Genomic DNA, 13569 nt, shown 5'->3' with positions numbered 1-13569 from the left:
TTTGCTTAAATCACTTGATTTCATGTTACTCAAGTTTACTAAGGTGTAAATGGATGATGGCAGCAGCAGCAGCTGGAGGTTAACCCTGCGACGATCTGGTGCCTCGTTTAGAGGTGAGCCCTTCCGCCCTTGATTACATAAACGCCGCCTCGAAAATACGGATATGCTTCGACTCTTATGAACTTGTTCAGTAGAATGAGACTTTGTATATATATGTATTCATATAAATAATTTTAACCGAATAAATTTTCTCATGTAAATAAACATAAAAGTGATAATTCTATAACAGCAATGCCATTTGAGAATAAAATGAAAACAATATGGATTAAGTAGGGGAATGTTTTATTTGTGAGTAAGTATAGTCATAATGATCAGGCTATGTTGCCCAAAACACTTTGGTTTGATAAATAAAATAATGGATAAGAACAAGTTTAGAGAGGAAATCATCAGCTTTAATACGTTCTTTCAGTTTATCCAATATTTTATTGCTATTTCTACTTATGTTAAGTATTCGATTCTAAGGGATTTAAACAGTCTGTACGCTATAGTTTCACATGATCAAAACATTAAGGGATTTAAACAGTCTGTATGCAATGCTTCCACTTGATGGACACATTAAAGGACGCGAGCATAACTCATATGTAATTCGTCATCTGCTGCTGAAGTCAAGCTATCTATTCTAGTATTAAAGCACGTGTACAAAATTTATGTACATCCTCATCCTACAATTTAGCACTTATTGTAATTTCACATTGACTTATATGCCTCTTCCCACACCTGATGCAAGTACATTCAATAAATTTAAGCAAGAAACACGCTGTTGAAAACAAAACTTTTTCTATTACCACGTTGAAATCTTTCATGAAGAATTGTCCCCGTAGTATAACAGAATGACCGAACAACAGTTGCTTTATTTCGAATCTCTTATTCTCGAATGAATTGTATTGTGTCCATTCTACAGTTAAAAATGTTTTATATTGAAAGCTACGAACAAAGCTACGAACAGACTCTAGATACTGTCTTTCTATACAATTTGTTAGTAACGGTTAAGACCACAGAGATTTCACCACTAATTGGAACTGTATACCGCATAATGAGGCCGAAGAATTTATATTTATTAAATTACTTATTTTGAAATGGTGTTTCTATGAGATTGCAATGGACGTCTAATCGAAGAAATAAATTGTGTTTGCATGTGAATGAAACTGCTTACAGTTTCGTTTCAGCGATATAATTTTATTTCTTTGAAATGATGCTAAAATAAGATGTGGCATTATTTCAGTCTGTTGCTAGAGTGAATGGCAAAATCAGTAGAGGTTGTTGAAAAAAGTGAACGATCTTTTGTTTTGTCCCTCTACGTTCTGAGTTGAAATCTCGTTGAAGTTGATTTTCTTTTATTTTCAGAGTCTTTAAATTAAAGTACCAGTCAAAAACTGATATCGCCATCCAAATTTCCGCCCCATTACATATGTGGGAAATTATTATTAAGCTCTTTAATATTATGACAATTTGGCAGAATCGTCAGAGCATCTATAGCATTCATCTAAACACCCTTGTAACACCTATTCCGAATTTTTAAGTATAGCCCCGAGCCGACCGAGGCCTTGTGAGTAGATTTTATAGAAAGTGAAAAACTAACAGAAACCTGTTGTATATATGTATGTGTGTATACACACACACACACACACACACACACATTGCATATATACATGTGCGTGTGTGTGTGTGTGTGTGTGTGTGTGTGTGTGCGTGCGCGTGTGTGTGCGTACAACCAACGCTTTACAACCAATAGGGAATTGTTTGTGTCCTCGTAACTTAGTGGCTCAGCAAAAAAGAGGCCAACAGAGTCAGCGCCAGACGTTTGCAAAGCACGTACTGAGGTCGATTTGTTTAACGAAATCCAGCAGAGCTCCAATACATTTGTAGTCCAATGAATGGAGCAAGTAAAACATTAAAGATGCAAATGTGTAACTAAATATTCTATATTGTAAGTTATATATCTTCAGCAGACTGGACATGTTATAGCCATCGCTGTCAAGAAAACCATTTTCACCATCATTCCATATTTTATATATACTGGACATAGCTCACAAACCCTTATTACAAAATTTACAGACTCTAAGATAACAACACATTCCAGGTTCGAAACTGTTGTTTTACAGTAAAACATTCTAATACAATGTATGCAGTACCACATTCAGTAATGTTCATTACAAAATTACATTGTTGCTTTGCTGTCTGCAATACAACAAGCGATAGAGAAACTGCCAGCAGAAGGCGATACGATGTTTGATCTGAACCGAAACCAAGACATTGATCAAAGTAGTGGTAGGTTTATATAACTGTCTTGCTTGAAGTTTGCACTTCGACTCTGATATCAAAAGAGATTAAAGGTAGCTGTCCGAATGAAATATTTGACTGGACAACAAGTCAATTGGAAGGGTAGACTCGTATTGAGTGTAGGTAATCGTTTGAATTCATGGTGGTGGTGGTGGTGGTTGTGGTGGTGCAGAAAATACTGCTTTCGCTGCTGGAGATGCTGTTGCCATACTGCTGCTGCTGCTGCTGCTGTTGCTGCTGTTGCTGCTGCTGCTGCTGCTGCTGATGATGATGATGACGATGACGACGATGATGATGATAACGATGGTGATGATGATTATCATCGTCGTCTTCAGCTGACTTGACAGGTCATATCCAACGCTGTCACAAGCATCATTTTCATAATCATCAACAGACAACGACACACAGACACACACAGACACACACAGACACACACACAGACACCCCCGCACGCGCGCACACACGTACACACACACACGCACGCGTACATACATACATACATACATACATACACACATCACAAAACGTATATATTTATATAATTACGTATATATATTATACTTCTCTCACTCGCCCTTACACACACACATACATGTATATATATATATATATATATATATATATATATATATATATATATATATATATATATATATATGTATGTATACACAGAAACACACATGTTTATACATATTTATTTACACACTCGCATACATATGCATGTATAGAAAAGTACTCAGATGAGTAGATAGTTATACACATGCTTGTGTATATAAATACAAACATGCTAAATAGCAGATGCATATAGACATGACTATGTTAACGTCATAATCGCTATGTTCTCCATCATAGGTGACTAAGCAGTAACGTTCACTTCTCATAAACTTCCAATTGATTGATACAGCTTGGCTATTGACCGAAACAATAGCGCTTCGCTTCTCTAGTATTAATAAAGACCGACTCGGAGAAGATTGCAAAGCTAAAGAGAAGAGCGAAAGAGAGGAAGGAAGAGGGGAGTATGTTCGGAGTAAGATAGATGGCTAGATTGAAGAGGCGGATATGAGGAATAGCGTCAATAAAGCTAATCCGTCAGGAAGAGCAAATGTTCTCCGGTCTTCTGTATTACATAGAGACATTGATTTAATATATCGTTACCATAAAAATAATGTTACTAGAATATGCATATAACTATGCACACGCACGCACTCATATATATGTATGTATAGTACAAATATATGCACGCATAATATATATATATATATATATATATATATATATACACACACACACACACATATATATATATGTATATATATATATACATATATATATATATATATATATATATATATATATATATATATATATATATATATATATATATATACACATATATGAATATATGTATATGAATATATATACGTGTGAATCCCAGCAAACATGTATATATGTATACGTTGCATGTATATGCGTGCGTACGTGCGTTTGTGTGTGTATGTGTGCGTGCGTGTTTGTGTGTAAATGTGTTTGTGTGTGTATATATATATATATATATATATATATATATATCTGCCTGCCTGTCTGTCTGTCTGTCTGTCTATATGTTTGTCTGTTTGTCTGTCTGTCTATTTATCTATCTATATTTCTATCTATCTAAGTATATATATATATATATATATATATATATATATATATATATATATATATATATATATATATATATATATATATATATATCCTATGGGTAGCTGTTTATCTCTCTCTCTCTCTCTCTCTCTCTCTCTCTATATATATATATATATATATATATATGTATATATATATATATATTTCGGTGTGTATGTTTGCGTACATTTTTCTGTATACATACCCATGTCTCTGTGCTTGTATGTATGTATGTATGTATGCATGTATGCATGTATGCATGTATGTATGCATGTATGTATGTATGTATGTATATGTCTGTGTGTGTTTATATATATGTGGGTGTATGTGTGTATATGTGTATACATATATATATGTATGCATGTATATATGTTTGCTCATGTCTTCCTATGTATATGTTCTCTATGTCTTTTGTCTGTCCATTTGTCTCTGTGTTTCATTGTCTATTTTCCTCTTTTTTTGTTTATTTCAAAATAATCTATTTTTGGCTCTCTCTCTTTTAGTCTTCCATCCATCTTTTAGCTCTCCCTCTCTCTAATTCTTCCTCTGCCACTCTGAATCTATCTTTCTCTCTCTTTTTCTCTCTCCTTGCATCTCTTTTGTAAAATATCATGCAGTTTCAATCATTCCTTTGTTTGTTCACAAGCAGGCAATATATTCTTCCTGTTTCGCTGAAGCTACGGTATTTAGTGCGTGTCTTTCTCTCTGCTGGTCTGTCTGTCTTTCTGTCTGACTCTCTCGTTTCCTATACGCTGACGAAGTGTAGTAAGCGCTAACCTTATCGGAAATGTCTTTCTAGTTCCACCATGAGCATCAAGGAAGCAAATTTATGTTTTTCATTGTTTTATTGAACCCTTTCAAAAATAGAATAGACTAACTCTTCTCTTCAGTGAGTTTAGGTTCACTGACGCTGACATATGCTATTTATGTCTCAACATTTATACAACGGCTTCGAAATTTCTGTTATTAGATAGAGTTCGGTAAGATTGACATGAAGGTGGTTGTATTTCTGAAGTATTTGGCCATTTATATCTATGCGCTTTACAATGAAAGCTGCATTATAGATTTTTTACCTGTATACTTTATTTCCATGCTGCGGCCTATCTGCTGAGCCTATCGCTTGAAATCACCTGCAAAGTCATCGTGATACTTGAGCCATAGCTGAAACAGATTTTCTAATACGATTTTGTCCGAAACTAAAGGACTACGAAAGAGGATAGCAAGGGACCTACAAATATAAAAGATGCTAAGTGATAGAAAGCTTAAAGGACTCTCATAGACTAGAGAAAGACAAGAAGATGGTAGTGAGTTCCAGAGAACAGCAGTTCGAGAGCAGCAAGAAGCTATAAGAATAAAAAGGACATATAACTCAGAAGAAGCGAAAGAGGAAACGATGCGCTTGGAAGAAGTGAGCGATACGTTTAAAGGTGTCGACAGAGAGTAATAGACTAGAAAGTTCATGAAGTTAAAGACTATGGAAATACTTATAGAAAAGGCTCAACGAAGATACATTTCGGCAATGAGCCAAAGACTCCAACTCAGTAGAAAGAAGAGGATCGACCAGGTTAACAACCCGATTCTAAATTCGATCGAGGAAGTTAAAACACTCAGAGGAGAAACTAGTCCAAAGCTAACAGCAATGTTCAATGCCAGGTCGAATGGTGGCGTTATAAAGATAGAAGATAATCTCAAGCGTACAAAATCTGAAAGCACAGTAGAGAGAAACAATCTTTTTGGCAGCCGACAAATATGCTTTACAGTCTTGCAGCTTTGTATATGCTTTACAGCCTTATATATATATATATATATATATATATATATATATATATATATATACTTTGCAGCACATTGGTTGAAGAAATCCTCTCAAACTTATAAGTGACAGGACAAATAAAAATTGATGCATTAGACAGATTGTGTAGTATCTTATTCGGCTTGAGATTTTGCGAAATGATATTCATCTTCAAAATTGACAAAGAATAGAATAATACACATCAGACGGTCTATGTGTCTAATTCATATTTATTTTGACAGTGTTGTCTTTGCACTTCAGAATATCGATATTTTGTCATGTGATTTTCTGTGTTCACGGCAACAGCAATGAGATTGTTGTTTAGCTTTGGCTCGTTCTTCAGACAGCCTCTGGTACTCAGCAATTGTAATTTGAAACTCCAAGATGGTTTCAGACTTCAATGCAAGATTGAAACGTCTGGCATAGCTTTTCTTTCCATGGAATAATACTTGAAATTTCAGGATCAAGTCAAAACATGTGTCTAAAAAGACGGTGCTTCTCTTGTGAGCCTGAATCTTCAAGCTGAATAAAATGCGGTTAATCTCCTCATGTGGGAGGAGATTAAGTAATCCGACCTTGTGGTAAGATAGACTTTGTTCTAAAAGTTGGAATTGATACTCATTGTTTGATGATGTGTGCTCCAGTGGAAGTTACTTGGGAAACAACCTTGGAATTTCTGATATTAGGCAAAACTGTCTAGGTTTATCTGTAGTGGCAGTAAGAAACAATTTTAGCAAGAGACAGTAAATATATATTTCTAACTAGAACAGTATTCTACAGCTGTCTCTTTTATACCCCCATTTTTTGGTCAAGCCCTTGTGAAACATTTAATGCTAATGAACATAATTTTTTCTATACGCAGAGTCAGGTTCAGAATCATAGTTGAAAGCATTTCTCTTTTACTGTTCAAGAGTCTGGAGTTTCGTGAATCACACTTATCAAAGTTTGGTAATTGCCATGCCTTAAACTCTAAGCCCTTGAGTCACTTCTATAGATTAATAACAACAACAATGACGACGACGACTACAACAACATTAATAATAACAACAAAAACACAACAGCAACAACAACATCAGCAGGAGCAGCAGCAGCAACAACAACAACAACAACAACAACAATGATACTACTACTACTACTACTACTACTACTACTACTACTACTACTACTACTAATAATAATAATTTCTACTAAAGGCACAATGGTTGAAATTCGATAATAATAAATAATAATTGGTGCATTGGGAACTCTGAGCAAAAATATAGACAAATGGTTGAAGACAACTGGAATAAAATGCCCCAAAGAGCTTCTACAGAAAGTTTGTCTCTTAGAGACAGGAAAGATTATCAGGAGGGTTGTAAGCACTTGAAAGGCTATTGAAAGCTTGTGGATATCTAAGGTTATAGGTAGTAACACGCTACCCACATATATCCAGCCAGGAAAAAGACCGAACCTGAATCAAATCAATAATTACATATATTCAGTATTGAGTACTATAATATATGTTCTCTACCAAATATTTATATGTGTATATGTATATGTATGTATGTATATATATATATATATAGTTGAAATTTATAGAAAAACAAAGACGAAGACAGGCGTAAGAACAACAAGCAAGTGTATTAGTTTGACGCTCGGGAAAAATGCAAAAGTCGTTTACGTTTCGAGCCCACGCTCTTCGATAGAAAGGAATTCGAAGAAATAGAGACAGAATAAGAAAAAAAGCGTTGAGTTCATATATATATATATATATATATATATATATATATATATATGTGTGTGTGTGTGTGTGTGTGTGTGTGTGTGTGTGTGTGTGTGTGTGTATGTATTCATACAAACATATGTATGCACGCGCGTGTGTATGTGTGTAGACCATAGGACAATAGAATTCTCAGTTAAGTTTTATACTCCGATAACCTCATTGAACTTGTTACCTTATCTCGATATTTTTTTTTTACAATAGACGCAAACAATATCACTGGTCGACGTAAAAGGAAGATAAAAATAAAAAAATATCAATAATAGTAAGTAAAGATACAAAACAGTATATTTACAATTATATATGTATATATACATACACACCCACCCACACGTATATAAATACACACACTCACACGTATATACGTATAGGAATACACATAAACACACACACACTCACCTATATATGCTTCAATGTTATTGCTTATTATTTAGCCATACGATTTTCCCAGTTGAGCAAACTTATGATGAAGGACATCAAGCGTTAAACTTGCGATCATAAATTCCTAGGTTCGATTCCTGGAACAGGAAACGCATTGCATCCTTCAAGAAGACACATCAGTTTACGTTGTTTCAGTCTAATCAACTGAAACTGAGGACTAGCTCCCTCTTTCTTTATCTCTCTCTCCCCCTCTCTACCTTTCTCTCTCTCTCTTTCTCTCACCTTACAACGATGTTCTGCAGCATCATAGGTAGGTGTCATAGGGGACATCTCTGTATATTCGGGACAATACATACATTTGAATTCAGCGGAAACGTAGCACAACTCAGTTCATGCATTCTTGCAAAGGGCCGCTTAGCAAGCTTAGGTCTTTTTTTTTTATTTTTTCAGCTCCATTTTGTTGAAGTCATTCGGCTACAACAGGTAAAGTTAAACAATTGTCGTGCTGACGACTATTAAGCCAGAAACATTTGTCCACGTTTGCTGTTTTATCATCAGTCAATAACTCTGACTTTTGATTAATGTCATATCAACTTTGCAGAATTCTTGAGGTTTTCTCCCATTCGCACATGGTTATGCTATTTGAAGTTGATAATTATAACATACTATCTAGAAACGGATGCACTGTTAATAAATCAAGAATGTATGTTATAAGGTATTTGATATGCCTGTATTTGTTAATGTTGTCCAAATACAGGCCACTGAGTTATTTCTCTTGGTTCATTTTTGTTCAAATTATCAACATAAAATTGTAACACCAGTGTGATATGATGAGTCATGGCTTTCCAGCACTATCGATACCGTCACTCCAAAGTCGTCAAAAAACAAAACCAAAAATTTCTAAAATAGGCTCTAACAGTAAAAAGAATGACGGAGTCATTTGAGTGTCGGAGTTTTGCGCTCTGATTTCCGAATATTTGAGCTCCGAGTTCAATTTCCACCTAAGTAAACTTTGCATCCTTTACATCATTCCGTTGTAGTTAAAGGGGCTACAAGTCAATTTGTTAGGGTTTTTTTTTACTTCTCTCGTTTTCAAAATCAACTATACTGTCGTAGAGGATCAATTGTTATGTTCCTTTTCTCACAGAAAATTGAAGGAGAGCTGAGCATTGTGCCAGCAACCTCTTGTCAATTGACAGAATACAATAATTATTCAAAGAAAATAGAAGATTGCGTGTGTAGTTGGATATTTTGTACGCACGAAACGGTTCTTAAACACTCACACAAACACGCACACACACTTATAAACTTTTATATGTTGTGTTTGTGTGCGTGTGTGTATGTTAGTCTTTTGGTTGATGTCTGTCAGGAAGAGTATATAGCAGAGAAAATGGAAGAAAGAAAGTTGGAGGAGGGAAAACAAGGGATGAATGACAGGCAAAAGAAAGAAAGAGAGAAAAATAGAAAGAGGAGAGGTGTGTTGATGGCCGGGCTTGTAAAATAAGAGAAAAATGAACGCCAATGAATCGCAATATAGAAACGTATTTATATGCGCGCGCACACACACACGGATTAAGAACTGTGGTAGTTTGTCGTAATTATAATATTGGTTATGATGTTATTTGATGGATGAAGTGATTGCGGTTGTACTAGTCCTTAAGAAATGGCAGCTAAGACTTTATATATTTATTATATAATTTTTTTTATGTACTAACATTTAGATTCATAAAAATCTCGGAAGATTTAACGCATGCACATTATTGCAATAGTAGTCTGCAAATAGACATTATTTTCCTAAATAGGCGACTGTAACATTTCTGTAATATTATTCTCATCTCCTCAATGTTTCCTATGTCGTAACTATGGAACGTGAGTCTACGTATGTTATTTTCAACATGTGTTGCTCTATATGTAAATTTTTGAGATCTATTTCATCTCAAACGCAGATTTTTTAATTAATTATTTTTTAACTAAACAGTTTGAAACTTAGAATACTGGTAGAATTTCTCACGTAGAACATGGTTTACTCTTAACGTTTTTGACAAAATGTCGTATTTTAGAAGTTATTTCGTGTTAAAATTGTCGTATTTCGGTAATTTCAACCAATCAACGACGTGTATTCGGTTGCAGAAAGTTACTGCAGTTTGCGATATTAATCGAAGAGGAAAAACGTCCGGGTTATCTCTACCAAATGTCACCACTCTGTTCTATTCTAGTCATCACCGTGCATTCCTTACTCTTTCCTTCCCTTCTACACTATCAACTAGCAACCAGCGAGCGAACTTGTCACTGCCACTACAATTACCGTATTTTACGGTGGATAAGCCGCTATTTGTTTTGTTTTACCTTCATATTTTAATAATGTTAATTTTTTATCTAATAAACTTTTGTATTGACGAAATGTGTTTGTTGTCGATTATAGTAAAATAAAATCATGACAATAACAATACATCTCATAGTTGTAAAATAAGGCATTTTGAAGCTACATATACATCAACAACAAAAAAGCTAGCTGTGGACTCGTGGTGACATTTAGTAGAGATGACCCAGAAGTTGTTCCTCTTCGATTATTATCGTAAAGAGCAGTAATTTTCTTCAACCGAATACACGTCGTTGATTGGTTGAAATTACCCCCCAAAACGACAACTTTAACACGAAATAGCTTCTGAAGTACTAAATTTTGTCAAAAACGTTCAGAGTAAACTGTGTTCTACGTGAGAAATTCTACCAGTATTCGGAGTTTCAAACTGTTCAGTTAAAAAAAATTAATTAAAAATCTGTGATTGAGATGGAATAGATCTAATTTTTGTTTGGGAAAAGGCCAAAACTGATTAAGCAGATCTATGACAAAACTATACTCCATGGATGTTTTGCCTTTTATTTCAGTGGCTACATTGAGCAATTCTCATTCAATATTTTTTAAGACAGGAGGTTGTTATATGTGCGGAATTTAGCCAAATGATTGCGCAGTTACTTCTTGGTATTTTGACAAAAATTAAAATGACATATCTGTTCCATACAATTCCAACATTTTATTATGGTTTCACCACATACTCTCGATGTTTACTCAAAATAAAGTCAGACGACATAGGTTGATATAGCTTCCAATGAGTGAAGTCTCCGGTGCTGTTAACAGGCCCCAATATATTCTGCCGACCTTCTAAAACTTCAGTTAATCCTATTCTTTGGTTTGCAACATTGTTGTATTCGACACCCAGAGGAAACGTTGGCCTCTCAGATGTTTGAACTCATAGAGCAACGAGTTGGAACAAAGACAGTTAGGTATAGTATCCAGCATTCAAACTACTACTAATACTCCGTCAAGCAAACACACAAACACACACACATACACACACACTCATATGTACACATATTTACAACAACCCATGATTGAAAACACTTTCAAATATCGCGATGTAGGATGAGAGCCACAACTATATGATATCGTTCATAATGTGTAGAAAAGGGAACCTCTTTGGTATTTAGACGCGGAATATAGCGAGAAAAACAAAACAAAATATTTAAAATTATTTGCCTGTCAACCTATAATAGCCGAGCAGTGTAAATCATGTGTGTTGTCATTCACATGACCTTCTTAAGGTAAACATTAAATAACCACAAACTAACGTTGTCTGATGTTATCTGTAACGCGTCAACTAGTTGAGTTATGAGATTAGCTTCGCAGTTTATAGTGACAAAAAAGAATGAATGAATGCATAATGTCTGTTTGTGTATACACATTAATTCATATATATATATATATATATATATATATATATATATATATATATATATCCTATACAGGCATGCATAACATATATACTTATTCTTGCACATGAAAATATACACACACAGAGTTACAGAGACACACAGAGTTTCATAGACACACACATGTAAATAACTATATATCTTAAATACAATGAGACAACAAAGCCTAGGCTGTATGGAATTTATAGGAAATTTATAAAGAGAAAGATAGTCTAACAGCTGTTTCTGGGACATTAGGGATATCCTTTCTTCAGAGACGATATGAGAGAGTTAACTAGAGGGAAATATTGCAGTTCAATATAAGGAGTTATTTGGGAGAATGATGGATATAGGAAGTATAAAGGGAATAAAAAAAATAAAAATAAAAATTTATGTGGGATGTTACAGTTGCAGTTGCATTATCTAAGGAAAGTGCTGTGTAGAATGGGTAGAAATGCTTCTTGTCCATGGTATATAGATTTCGATAGTTCATATTTTGTTATTACAAATGGAAAGTGTGGAGACATCAATTTCATGTGCTGTTCATGTGGAGACATAAATTCCATTTGCTGTTTGAATGAACAGCACATGGAAATTATGTCTTCACACTTTATATTGAACTCTAATATTTCCCTCTAGTTAACTCTCTTATATCGTCTGTGATGAAGGGATATCCCTAACATCCCAGAAACAGCAATAAGACTGCCTTTCTCTTTATAAATAATGTCTTATAAATTCCACACAGACTTGGCTTTGCTGTCTCATTTTACTTAACATATTCCTGCTCACACCAGACCCGCATTAGACTCCTCACACGTATTATAATCGAACCGAGAGTCTAACTACGGTCCTCCTGTAGCACTCACATTGCTTTACCTGCCATCTTGGGTCTTCCGGATACCAATACATCACACACACACACACACACACACACACACACACACACACACACACACACACACACACACACACACACACACACACACAATGTCGTGTATATGTGCGTACATACACACACACACACATGCACACACACATGTACACACACACGGTGTATATATGTAATTTATTTTATTCGTATATGTATTTGATTGTAGCCATATGTTTGATGAAAACTCGTATCTCTCTGCTCTCTGTAGTTAAGAGATACTCATTCTATCTATGACCGCATTCTTGATTCCAGATAGAGATTTGATCCGGACTTTATTTCATCCTAATTCATTGTATTGCCAGGAATTGTGTAATTACAGCAAAGTACCGTGCATCTTAAGCTACTCCACCCTAACCCTAACCCTAACCCTAACCCTAACCCAAATACTTAGCTATTCATGTTAGCCACGCCTGGAGGAAGTCACCTACTTCCATTTGATGAAATATTTTACCCAGAATTGCAATGCTTAAGACTGCCAACAGACACAAAATTTCTCGTGCGTCAGGTGATTGAAAATTTTCTCCATGAACTAAACTGCTGCTTTGATTTAGAATGCCAAGCACAGGTTTGAAAGCCTCTAGCAACTGAGTGGCTTCCTTTTCAAAACTACCCACAGATGTTCTATTGGGTTTAGATCAGGTGACATGGTAAGCCAAGGCAATACCTTTACCTTTTAATGTGATAAAAAGTTAGTCGTCATATTTGAAGTGTGTTTAGCGTCATTATCATATTGGAACATGGAATGTCTTCCTAGTTCCTTGATGTTTTTCAACACGGTTTCCTGCAATATGCCGTAATAAAGCCTTGAATGAATTTTTCTCTCAATAAATGTGAGCCCCCACCCCAACACACATATACACCAGCTGCACTCATGCATCCCCAAAGCATAACACCTCCGCCGCCGTGTTTCACGGTTGGCACGGTACATTTCTCGCTATTATCCTTATCTAGTCG

At 35.1% G+C, this 13569-nt stretch overlaps 1 long non-coding RNA gene across 1 annotated transcript in view; it reads right to left on the bottom strand.

The window, feature by feature from the left end:
• Window positions 1-13569, bottom strand: part of LOC149134427 (uncharacterized) — an 89505-nt gene that overhangs the window by 53692 nt on the left and 22244 nt on the right. The gene's annotated exons all lie outside the window — the stretch shown is intronic.

This window comes from Octopus bimaculoides, chromosome 8 (assembly GCF_046866305.1).
Source record: "Octopus bimaculoides isolate indiv1 chromosome 8, ASM4686630v1, whole genome shotgun sequence".
Classification (NCBI taxonomy): domain Eukaryota; kingdom Metazoa; phylum Mollusca; class Cephalopoda; order Octopoda; family Octopodidae; genus Octopus; species Octopus bimaculoides.
Note: the sequence above shows the minus strand (reverse complement) of the source record. Positions and strands in the feature narration are given on the sequence as shown.